This window comes from Podarcis pityusensis, assembly GCF_964106645.2.
Source record: "Podarcis pityusensis genome assembly, chromosome: 9".
Taxonomy (NCBI): domain Eukaryota; kingdom Metazoa; phylum Chordata; class Lepidosauria; order Squamata; family Lacertidae; genus Podarcis; species Podarcis pityusensis.
The window spans coordinates 2,992,390-3,005,448 of NC_138034.1; the positions used below are offsets into that span (position 1 = coordinate 2,992,390).

The following is a 13,059-nucleotide window of genomic DNA, read 5'->3' on the forward strand; positions in this document are numbered from 1 at the left end:
CCCTATTGTGTTCCTGGAACACTAAACAGAACCTATATTAACTGTCAGTTAATTATACACCATTTTTTCCTTCAGCTTTTACCAGTCAAAGGGGCAGGTAGGCTGCAATCCTATCATCTCAATCACTGTCTTTTGCCACAAAAGAATCAATAAAGATGAGTCACATAGTGTCACCTAGCGTCTGATACTCAAAGCCACCCATTCCTAATTGCCTTTAGAGATGAATGATAATGAAAACTTTGAAGTGATAATCAGTCTAATGAGTGGTCTTGCTGAGAGGGCAGATCATGTGTCAGTAGAGTTTGCAGATGCTTAAAGGCAAACAAAGCCCACTTTCCTTTTAGAGCTGAGAAGACCCTGGCGAGTCTGGTACCCAGAGGCCGGCACAATGACAGAGACTGGCTCTCAGCGGGATGCTGAAGCCTGCGGATCACAACTGACTCCATCCATCTTGCTCTTTGCCTTTTAATCAACCCAGTCAGAGCGAACTCTCTTGGATCTTGTAGCGTAAGTCTATAGTCATGGCTTAACATGGGTTGTTTGGATCAGAACGAGAAGCATGGTAACACATTCCTTCTCTTTGGAAAATGTTTGATTTAAGCAGTGGCAGAAACTTCACGGGCAACGTTTGGGAAGCCTAGCTAAAAGTTGTGGCCTTAAATGCAGGAGAGCAGGGCAGCTACACGACAATAGAGAGACAATAAAAGGTCGTTCAAACAGCAGTGAAAACCAACATCAGCACAAAAAACAAAGGCGGTGTTTGGTTTGCTAATAAGAGGCTGAGGGGCTTTGTGTCACAATCCCTGAAATGTGTCTTCATTGCCGTGGGTCATATATTTCCTTTTCATTTTCTTCTGTTTATGAATGGAAAGATAGGAAGTTTGAGAAGGCTGCTTCTAAAAGTTTGAAGTAAGACTATAAAAAGAACAATGAAAATATTTGGAAGTGTTATATACAGATTGCAAGTTCCTTTACCTTGGGATGCTCTTTAGTAAAAGAGAGGAAACTAGTTCAATTTCTGTCTTAGTTGCCAAAACATATTGGGATAGTCTTGGACTTTAAGTCAACAATTCATCATGAACTAAAGTAATAAGAAGTTTTAAAAGCAACTCTATTCAAAGAAAAGTCCTACTGAGTTTAATGGGATTCGCGTCCCATGATTTCAGCCTAACACTTACACAGGCTCACTGCTTTGAGGCACTTTTTTGTCCAGTTCCATGTGGAACCCATTCTTGGTAATGGCTTCCCCATTTATGTATTAGGAAAAGGAATGTCACATATATTATTTCGTATGGTTTTCTGCTCAGCCTTCAAACTGACTGACAGTGTAAACACCCCTGAATTTCTTTAGCTGCAGTGATGAAACCAGTGGTGTCATCGCCAGAGGCTTTCTGAAGAAAGTCCATTTGAGCCATAATATCAATGTTTGGCTGATGGGATTAATCAGTTCATGTTAACACAGTGATTATCATAAAGTAAAGGGGGAACATTTCAAAAGAATAATCCAGTCTGAGAAAGTGAAGCAAAATCATTTGTGCTTCCAGAGAGGTCATGGTTGAATTATCACAAAACTCTCTTTATTCAAAGCAGATGCTTATTATGATAAATTTAGTGTGAAAAGTGAAGCAAAATGCATATAAAAGACATTGTCTCCTCGATTATGTAATAAGAAACCACCTCATTATATATCCACCAAAGATGATTGTATTTTCCTAGGGGCTGTATAACTACAGTCTGCCAAAAGCCTCTCACAGTCCTCTTCCAATATTTTACATGAAATAGCATACTTCTGAGAATAAAGCCAAATGACCAGTAACAGAAGAATCTAAAATAAACATCATTTTAAAGACGCAAAAGGCATTTCTTACTGTCTCCATCGTGTATATTCTTCCTAATAAGAAACGTTATTGTTAATATACATGCATGAAGACATGTTTGTTTTGCTTTCTGTTCTTGAGACTATAAAGCACATAGCAGCCAGCCGAGAACATTTCCTTGTGCATTTTATAAAACGCCTGCAATCCTATCAATGCGATGCATCTTAGAAGCGCTATTAATGCAGCCCCACTTAGCTTCTTCTGCAGGCCACAACTGAAAGGCTCCTGGCTGCCACCAAAAACAGCAGCCTTATTGTGCAGCAATACAAAACATATGACATGGTGCTGTTGCGCTGAGAATCTCTCCCCACCCCCAAAAGAGGCAGCCAATGAAGAGGAGTGCCCTGCCCGAAAGTCGCATCAGATGTTTCATATTATGTATGGGAGAAAGGAGAATCTGCGGTGCTCCTTTCAGTGGCAGTACCATGTCCTAGCCCTACCTTCAGCTGCACAACTATTTGTAAAAAGAAGTTTTACAGCCATTTTACTTTCCTTTGAGAAACAGTAAATACCTGCCATTACCAGGAGGCTCAGATTCTTGGGCTCTCCTGCAGGTTTGCAAGAGTGCCTGCTTGGTTTTGGGTGAGTTTTTTGTTTTGTTTTAATGTATACTTGCTTTTTGTTTTAGCGCCCTCCAGTGTCCCCGCAGGTGAACTGATGATTTCTTTTCTGCTTTGTTCAATTAATTTGAAGATCAGCAGTAGAGAGCATCACACACCCACACCCCACTTCTGTATGGCTTGCAAACTTTTGGAAGATTCCTGGAAAGAAAGTGAAGGCCGGATCCACCAGAAAGTTCTCTTGCACCGGGAAAGAGCACAGGAGGAAGGCGAAGATGCGGGAGCCGGGAGGGCCCACTTCTCAGGTAAGCAATGGGGAAATTTGTCAGAAGAAAGTTGCGGCGGGGGTGGCACGGTGGCGGAGAAAAACGCAGAAGGTTGATTTTCTTCCTCACCATTGCAGGAAATTTGCACCCTCAAGAAGCTGAGATTTTCACAGGCTGCAAAGAACTTTTTGGTTCATTGGATGTTTATGCGTAGGATTTCTTCTCCAATGTCGCTGATATAAAGAAGCCCAGACTGTGATAAACTGATGGCTGAAGAGGACTTGAAGTTCCTGCGAAGGCAAAGGTGGCCCTCATCTTAACAGATGTACTCTATTTTGAGTGTATTGATTTAACTCCTGCATAAAATATGGTATAAGCAAAGAACAGAAGGGGAAAGATTTGAATATTTACTGTGTAATTGTATCATACTAACTAAGGATATGTGTGCAATATTTTATTTGTATGGGACCAACAGGAAAAAAGCTTACTTCCATTCCACCTGAAGGCAAACAAATTTATTATAGCATAAGCTTTTGTGGAATACTAAGGTAGATTTCCCTGGATGCACATAGCGAGTGGACATGCTTTAAAATGTGCTGTAAGATACAGCGTTGTGGCCATATGAGTAACCTATATATGAATTTTAGGATCCTGTTGCTTCAGTACAAATAGGGAGAAATTGGTCCTTGTGACAGCATGAACAGATATAGATGAACTCATGGCAGTTACATCCTATGGTTAAGCATTTGAGTTAACAGGAGTAAAACTCATTCCTGACCCAGCCTTTGTGATCAACAACTTCTCTCTGTTTGCATTGCATCAAAAGGATTCTAAAATTCAGATATTATCTGTTAGCAACGTCTCCACAGTAAGTATGGGAAGCTGGTGAGTTTATTTATTCTGAACAAAAATTTGAGATATAAACAAATATTATTCCTGTTTTTAACACAGATTTTGAGACACAGTTTGAGAGACTGCTTCTATTTTAGAATAAATGTTCCTGTGATAATTCTACCCCTGCTAATAGTCTTCCTTTTTAGTTGCAACACCAGACATTAGAGCAAATGTAATATCAGATAGGGGAAACTAAGACTGCATTGATTGATATTAAAACTCAAATTAAAATTTTGATTATTTTATCCAGAAAAGCTGATAAAAGTTTTTAACACTTGTAAATGTGTACCACTGCCATCATCATCCCACTACAATTCTTCACAGACTTTGCTGGTGTTTACAGTGATAAAAAGGATTGCAAAACATGTATGAGGAGAGATAACAGCAGGATAAAAAAAGTCTTGTTTCTCAATTCTCTTCATACTTAGAGCACAGACAGATGATTCCCTCCCTCCCGGCCCACATTTCACTTTGGATGTCTTTTGTGGTTTGACTGCACCTGATATTCTAGGCAACCAGTCTTCCCAATAATCAGATAAATTTCATAATAAATTTTGTAATCTGCTTATGCAGTTTTCTCTTGCTGAAACTTTCCATTATTCATTGTGGTGTTTACCTCTTTAGACAATCCATGCTCTGGTATGACCATACTCATTAAACCCCTCGTGCTAATGACATAAAAACTTGGTTCCTGCTATCACTGTATCCATCTATTTTCAGTTGGAAGGATATTTGAAACTGGACAGTTGGACAGTATCGTCTTCTGCATTTTAAGATAAGTAAGGACAAGGAAAAGGGTTTTTCTTGATATAAGCATTTCCATTCAGCCAAATGCACACTGGAATGTGCACTGAAGTACAATTTCCACCGAAAGCCCTTCCTTGAGTTCTTAAAGTGCAGAACAGTTTCAAATGTGAATGATTTTTTCAGATTAAATTACAGGTAACAGCAGGATATCTTTTGGGGAAAGGAAAACAGCATTATTATTATTATTTTTTTAAAAAGCATGCAATCTTATGAGAATAATGGAAAGACTCCCTCATGGTAATACTTGTTAATACATTTACTATGTTTCTTTATATGCTTGCATATGATTAGTTTCATGAATATGTGACAGAAACTGAAAGCTATAGTCTGAGGAAATTGAGTGTTTAAAGCAAACTTTAGGAATTCTGGAAATCTGAGGTAGAAGAATGCGAAAGCAAATGCCTTGAAACTACTCCATGACAGGACAAAGTAAATGGAAGTGTTAAATCTGGAGAGGGGCTGGAAAGAGGTGGGGAACCGAGGAGAAAGGAAATGTACAGCACAACTGTGTGCATGTTTACTTGGAAATGAGTCCCCATCTTCAACGGGACCCAGAAAAGCGTGATAGGAGTGAGCTAGACCCGTTTTTAGAGCTGCAGTCCTAAGCTAGGTCTGCATACATTATGATTTACCAAGCCAAATACAGCCTGCTAGTTGTGCATTGTGCCTGACAACTGTGTCTGCAATCCCAGGCAACTCTTGTCAGGCCATCACACATAGTTTGCGAGCCATGCTTAACTTGGTGGGTCACAAGTTTGCAGGCTTGATATAGTGCTGAAAATCTAGAAGAAAAAGAATGTGAATGTTTTTTAAAAAGATTTTAAAAACAAACAAAAAGCAAAGTACATATCTGTGCTGCATTAACTGTAAGGGGAAGTAGCTCACACATTATGTTTTTATTTATTCAAGCTGGTAAGAATAAATTCAAAAGGCTGAGTTTTATCCCCTAATCAAAATGCATTTTTGCAGTTATTCTCCACCCACATGAAGTTATCTCCTGCTGAATACAGTTTTGCCTCCCTTTGGATCTCTCCCTCCTGTTCGTTTCATCATCACTAGTACTTATAATTGACCTGTGTACAATTTAACACTCTTGCCTGTATCTCTGCTGCCACATTTGATTTTTTAATGTTGTTTTTGACCTATTATTAAGTTTGCCTCGTACTTATATTACAGTCATCACTGCAAAAGGCCACATGTTAATAATAAAAGGTGGGGGACAAGGCAAAACAAAAAAAATACATGAAACGTACAAATAAAGTCATTTGGCTCTTTAGGAGAGAATGTGCTATATGTAGGCTTGGCATACGTCAGGAAAATTCCTGACATGTCCTTGTTTTCGGGTGTAAAAATGGCATCAGGGAATTTTGCCGAATTGGCGAAATGTCAGGGAAAACCCGGATGTATGGCAACGCAATGGAAAAGCAGTGGAAACAGCTCAAAAAGCTTAAAATCAAAAAGCTTAAAATCCCCCCAAAATCCCCCCCAAAAAGCAAAATCCCCCCCAAAAAGCTTAACAATTTCGGTGGGTATCAGGAATTTTACTTTTTGAAATATGGCAACCCTAGGTGTATGTTTTGGTAACACCCCCCCAGTTTTGCTAGCAAGTTCAATCTCTGTATTGGGGAAAGAAGACTGATTTTTAAAAAAATTCATCCCCCCGCCCAATCTTGGTCATTCTAGTGAGGTTGCCAAAATTTAGAGTAGCTGTAATTACATTTTCTATTGATGTTTAACTTACTTTTACTCTTGGAAACTGACATCCTTAGTTGATTTTTATTCAGACAAAGTTTTCCCTGAAGGAATATGGAGAACATACACATAAAAGAGTTTGGCCTTTGAACACTCTTTCGTTTTCCACATTAAAAGTTATAAATATAAAACGTCCATGATCACTGAAAGCAGTAGAGGCAGCAGGATACATTGGCCACTGTTGACTGAACAAAGCCAACCCAAACTTCACCTTCTAATGCAATTAGAAGACTATGATTGCTATATTGCTAAAGCTAAGTATATCGCCATCTATTCCATCCTGCCTGCCCAGGGGCGACACAGCCCATTTTGCCACTGGAGGTGGAATTCCAAAGCCCCCTGCCCCCCACGCCAAAGCCTTCCTTACCTGGGTTGTGCAGCAGTGCCTGCAAAGTGGTGGGACCTGCAAGTTCCAGCAAGATCTCATGTAGTGTATGAGATCTCACAAGATTATGGTGAAATGTCGGTGGAGGCCACTGCTGCTGTTTCTCCTCCAGTGCTGGAGGTGGCAGAGCCCCCAAATCTTTGTGTTCCTCTGCCTGAAGCCACTGCCTGAGTCTGCCTCGTGGGCAGCCTGACCCTATGGCTGCCCCATGTAAGCTGCTGCTGTGGGCTGCCCAAAAGAATGCTGGATAGAACAACTTTAAACATTAAGAACTGCATCATGCCTAGCCCTGGAATAATGATGCCAAAATGCATTGCTCTGCTTTCCTTTGAACCACATAGCAAAGGGGGGTGGTCTGGTTCTCTAGGCAGCCCAAGACCTCCATGCACACTGCCTAGGCTTGTGCTCCTAACACAGCAAAAACAATGTGGGAGGCAGCAGTTAGGTCTCTGCAGCCACAGAAGGCGCTGTGATTCTCCAGTACTCCCAGAGGGGCCCTCCATTGCCTCTTGAGACAGGTGGAGGCCATCAACAACCAACAAAATTCCCTGGGCATGAAGGTCCCAGGGCATGAAGTCTTCTCCCCGGCACGCGGCATCTTTCTGAGAAATCACATGAATTTCTTCTTAAGCAATGTATTTTAAACAAGATGTTGTTATTCTTGGGTGTGTGAGTTGGCATGTATAGGTTTGGGGAGTGGGTTGAATAATGATAAAGCAAAATAATTAGTGCCAGTTCTATTCATTTTGGACACCCTCAAGGGATGAGGCAACTGCTTAGGCTCGGCTGCCAATGGGCTCCTCCTCTCTCTGAATGATCTTCCAGTAGCAGCTCTTCCCTCAGGCTGCAGCAGAAGGAGAGATGCCCCAGAGCTGCTAACTCAATTGGCTCCTGTCCTTTAACTATCATCTTTTAGCTGCTATTCCACCTGCATGCAGACAGGAACTGGGAGTCAGCACTCACTCCATCAGCTTTGGTTCAGCTTCCATGTGGCCCCTCCCATCCCTCAGCTGTTTCCATTAAATTTGGTTATTGTAACCACTACTGTGTTATTAAAGGTAAGGGACCCCTGACTGTTAGGGCCAGTCGCGGACGACTCCGGGGTTCTGGCACTCATCTCGCTTAACTGGCTGAGAGAGCCGGCATACAGCTTCTGGGTCATGTGGCCAGCATGACTAAGCCACTTCTGGCGAACCAGAGCAGCACATGGAAACGCCATTTCCCTTCCCGCCGGAGCGGTACCTATTTATCTACTTGCACTTTGACGTGCTTTCGAACTGCTAGGTTGGCAGGAGCAGGAACCGAGCAACAGGAGCTCACCCCGTCGTGGGGATTTGAACCGTTGACCTTCTGATCGGCAAGCCCTAGGCTCTGTGGTTTAACCCACAGCGCCACCCACATTATTATGTTATTACGCATCTTTAAAAACCACTTCACAACTTTTATTGGTGTCTGGATCTCCTAGTTTTTCTCTTCCCTCCCTTCTCCTTTCCCTTTTGTGCCACACCTTTTAGATTGTGTGGAAGGAATGTGTTTCTGATCAGCATTCAGTGCAACTCTTTTAGGTAAAGGTAAAGGTACCCCTGCCCGTACGGGCCAGTCTTGACAGACTCTAGGGTTGTGCGCTCATCTCACTCTAGAGGCCGGGAGCCAGCGCTGTCCGCAGACACTTCCGGGTCACGTGGCCAGTGTGACGAAGCTGCTCCGGCGAACCGGCACCAGAGCAGCACACGGAAACGCCGTTTACCTTCCCGCTATAAAGTGGTACCTATTTATCTACTTGCACTTAGGGGTGCTTTCGAACTGCTAGGTGGGCAGGAGCTGGGACCGAACGACGGGAGCTCACCCCGCCGCAGGGATTCGAACTGCCGACCATGCGATCGGCAAGTCCTAGGCACTGAGGTTTTACCCACAGCGCCACCCGCGTCCCTCGCAACTCTTTTAGCACTTGGTAAATTTTAGGAACTTTATAGATTACAGTGGTACCTCAGGTTACATACGCTTCAGGTTACATACACTTCAGGTTACATATTCTGCTAACCCAGAAATAGTACCTCGGGTTAAGAACTTTGCTTCAGGATGAGAACAGAAATTGTGCTTTGGCGGCACGGCGGCAGCAGGAGGCCCCATTAGCTAAAGTGGTGCTTCAGGTTAAGAACATTTTCAGGTTAAGAACGGACCTCCAGAACGAATTAAGTACTTAACCTGAGGTACCACTGTAATCATTATCATGATATGCATGTTCTATTTACCACATAAAAACAAGGGGCACAGCCTTCTGCAAAGATCTTTTGTGCAAACCTCCTTGGTATAGAGGGGTTCTCAAAAACTCCTCTGGAACTTGCTAGCGCTCTTGTGCAGTTCACATTTGTTCCAGTGAGGAGATGGTGGATCATGTCCCCGATACTGACTACTAAGGTAACAGAATATCTTCTTTCCTGCATGCTCTGCACATATTTTCAGGGAGCTTGATTAGCACAAAGTTTGCCAATTTCCCCCAAATTTAAGTGGGATTTCTTTTTCACTTTCATAAAGTTGCTGAGTTTATTTTGAATGGGGGCCAATGAATGTGTCTGATACTGCTTAGTCAAACAACCCAACAATTTCCAAATATGGCTTCTTTTGTTGACATGCCTTGATTACGAGTAAGTGGTATAAGCAAACTGCCTCAAAAAGAAGTTTTCAGCATTAGAATTCAACACATGTGAGCTGTTGTTCTTCCCATGCCAGGAAAGTATGGAACAAATAAAATATACTGAATATAACTTTATTACAGAATCGAGCCAAATTATGCCTGTCCCAGCAAGAATTTACAAAAGCAAAGCAGCTTCAGCTGGTCTGAGTCATGACTTTTGTGCATCTGGGGTTGTCACTACAATATTGTAGCATGTTTCTCTGGGGATACTTCTACCTGCAGTGCTTTGAGGGAAAGAATGTAGCTCATTGTGTGTATATGCATGTTGTAGAAATATAGACCAAACTAAAAATCTCGAATTTCAAGGGGAGGCTTTTTTTATAGCCATTATAAAAGAAGCCATAGTATATACTCCTAGAGTCTCTCTTCTCAAAACTAAGCTTTAAACCTTCACATCAAGGTACCTGTGGAAGTGCAAATCACATCTAAATGCAGCTACTGTACACAGGAAACCAAGATCAAGTTCAAACGCATCTGGGCACATTTGAAAAAGCACTTTTTAAAGCAGTTTCAGTCTTCAAAGCTATCTCTCTCTCTCTATGGGAGGAGGGGATCTGAAAGTATTATGTACCTAATAAGGTGGACCAATTCAGTCATCTCCTCCAACTTTAAAAAAAATATATTTATAGAGAAGCCTTTCTTCCTTTGGGCCAGAAATCAAGACAGGATTTTGCCACTGTATTGTCTATCATTATAATCTGAAAGTGCTGGTACTGCTGCAGTATTCTGGCTACAAACTTTTAAAACTACATATATTTTCAGGAAATTAATGTGTACAGTATGATCTTCCATGATACCGGAGTACAAGTTGTCTACTTGGATGAATATTAAAATTTTCCAAAATCCTGAAAGCATTGTTCCTGACTTCATTTTGCAATAAACATGTGGTAATGGCCGTTTTCATTATGGCTAAACTTGAATGCAAAAGTGTGCAGCTATTCACAGCTTTGCTTCTCTTCCAGTCCTACCGCTTTCAGCTACGTCAAGATTTTGATCAGTCTTATGTCAAAACCTGGAGTTATACTTTGTCTCTCTAAGACATACTGTGAGTGGTAAGCTCTGGAGCAAAACATTGAGCCTGACTACAGCCATAGGCAAAAGGTAAAGGACCCATGGGCAGTTAAGTCCAGTCAAAGGTGACTATGGGGTTGGGGCGCTCATCTTGCTTTCAGGCCGAGGGAGCCAGTGTTTGTCCACAGACAGCTTTCCAGGTCATGTGGCCAGCAGGACTAAACTGCTTCTGGCGCAACTGGACACTGTGACGGAAACCAGAGTGCACGGAAACGCCACAGCAGTACCAATTTATCTACTTGCACTGACATGCTTTCAAACTGCTAGGTTGGCAGGAGCAGGGACAGAGCGATGGGAGCTCACCCCGTCATGGGGATTCGTATTATGTACAGACATAACACTAAGCGAAAGGAATCGCCATGAGACCTGCATGTACAGGGCGGTATACAAATTTAATAAATAATAAAATGAAACAAGGATTGAAAGGTATCCAATGTAACACCAATTTTAAAAAAGGGATCCTGGGAATTACAGGCTGGTTAGCTTCATCTGTCCCAGGAAAACTTGTGGAAAGTATCATTGAAATTTCAATAATTAGTAAAATACTGCTTAAATTAAAAAGTTTTGTAGCACTTTAAAACTGAGGGGAAACAGTAAAACTCTGAAGTAAAGCTTACTTAAATATGGTATAAAGTTGTACTTCAAAATGTTGTACAGGCAACTCCCCATTTTATGTTGGGGTTGTGTTCTGGACCCCCATGCACATAAGTGAAATCACGTGGGGAGCACCCTCTAAACACCCTCTCTGCCACTCTCTCTTCAATCTATACCAAAAATAGTATATCCAAAAATATTCACAACTAGAACTGAAGTAGGAGGACGTGTGGGAAAGCGGTTGTTGCTGCTGCTGCTGCTGCACTACCCGCACATCAGCTGTTAGGCAGGGAGGTTGAGCAGCCTAAACAATGCCCTGCTGTGCCTCTGGTCTCTTTGGGTCTTCCTCTGCCCTCACTGACGGGTCTCCTCCAGGTCAGGTCTCCTCGCAAGTTCCAAGGACTCTCCAGCTCTCTTCTGCCATATTTGGGTATGAATTATTATTTCCCCGTGCCATGCGTATATGTGATTGTGCGTGAGTAGAACATAATGGAGGGGATGTCTGCATTATAAAATCCATTTGGTTTGTGAATAGTTAACTTAATGAAGGGGAAAGGTGGGCAAGGTCACCTCCACAACTGAGACCTAAGGAATATAAGGTATAGGGTAATCTACAGCTGGCAACCTGCCAAGGAACAGCTAAGCTGATACCATTACTAAGGTGGTGACTAGGTCCCTTGAGAAATGTTCCATTATGTAGTTGACACTGGAGACCACTGCTTTTATAAGACACAGTATAATAATAAAAAAGGTTAAATTGCAATGTGGACTCTTGTCGACATTCCACTGGCACTCAGTGGGCCTCAGTTAAACCTCAATGAGCTGTCAGAGAGTAACCTTTGGCGAGAGGGATGTGCCTGAAGTGTATCAAAAGGCAGACACAGCCCTGTAGGAGTAAGCCTGGAGTTGGGAGAGGAAGCTGAGATCTGAGCAGCAGCAGCAAGCGGTAACTGTCCAAGGATGGAGAGGTCAGGGTGAACGTGAAACCCAGCTTGTAAGAAGAGCGGAAGCCAGATTTTCAGTGGTTCACAAGAAGCAGCGAGTTTCTGACCAAATGAAAACTTTAGGTTAAGTCCTATATAAAAATCTATGTGTTAACTAGGGAGAAGATACAGTGGTACCTCGGGTTAAGTACATAATTCGTTCCAGAGGTCCGTTCTTAACCTGAAACTGTTCTTAACCTGAAGCACCACTTTAGCCAATGGGGCCTCTCGCTGCTGCCGCGCTGCTGGAGCACGATTTCTGTTCTCATCCTGAAGCAAAGTTCTTAACCTGAAGCACTATTTCTGGGTCTGTAACCGGAAGTGTCTGTAACCTGAAGCGTCTGTAACCCGAGGTACCACTGTAATGGCAATTGCCTTAGACCAGGGAAAAGACATGGTTATTTTAAAGAGGTAACATTATAAAGCAAACATCAAAGTTTCATTTAACATCTAGCCTTGCAAATACATCCTATTATCAGATAATAATAATAATAATAATAATAATAATAATAGTTTGGCTTTTCAGTTTAAGCCTCCTGGCCTGTTTGTCCCATAGTCTAAACCCAGCTACTGTATGATATCTTAATAAGGGAGTATTTAGAACTAATTGGTGGCAGTGGAGATTTGTGGATGATGGGTGGTATACAAATTTAATGAATAAAAATAATAATAATGAAGCAGGTGCTACTTTTGGCTCGAGAGCTTGTTACTCAGCTCCATTCTCTCCTGCTGTAAGTTGTCATAGAACTGCAAAGTTGGAAGGTCCAACCCCATCACAATGCAGGGGGGAGATGCAGCTGTCCCTTATGGGGGTCGAACCTTCAACCACCCGTCCTATCAGGCGCCCTATGGCAACCATCACTGAACCCAGGGCCAGATTTAGATTTGATGAGGCCCTCAGCTACTGAAGGTAATGGGGCCCTTTATATCTCCAGCTGTTCTTTGTCAACAACAAAGTGCCAGCTTTTTTGTGTTGAATATATGCTATTCATAGGAGCCTACACAGCAAACACTGTTGCTGTATGTAGGTTTTATTTTGTTGTTTATCTTATATTTTTGGAAATGTACATCCAGGGTTTTTTTCTTTAATTTTTTAATTTTTTGGGGGGCCCCCATTTGGGGCCCTAAGCTATAGCTTGTTTATCTTATACGTTAATCCGGCACTGACTGAACCC

General features: G+C 42.1%; 1 long non-coding RNA gene across 2 annotated transcripts; it reads left to right on the forward strand.

Moving 5' to 3' along the window:
- The first annotated feature begins 204 nt into the window (after window positions 1–204).
- Window positions 205–4,560, forward strand: LOC308485695. 2 transcript variants are annotated; one of them, XR_013990681.1, is made up of 3 exons: window positions 205–507; window positions 2,571–2,742; window positions 2,841–4,560. It is a non-coding gene; the product is annotated as an uncharacterized lncRNA (long non-coding RNA). The 2 variants fall into 2 exon arrangements; XR_013990682.1 differs by lacking the exon at window positions 205–507 and adding an exon at window positions 2,315–2,459.
- The last annotated feature ends 8,499 nt before the right edge of the window (window positions 4,561–13,059 follow it).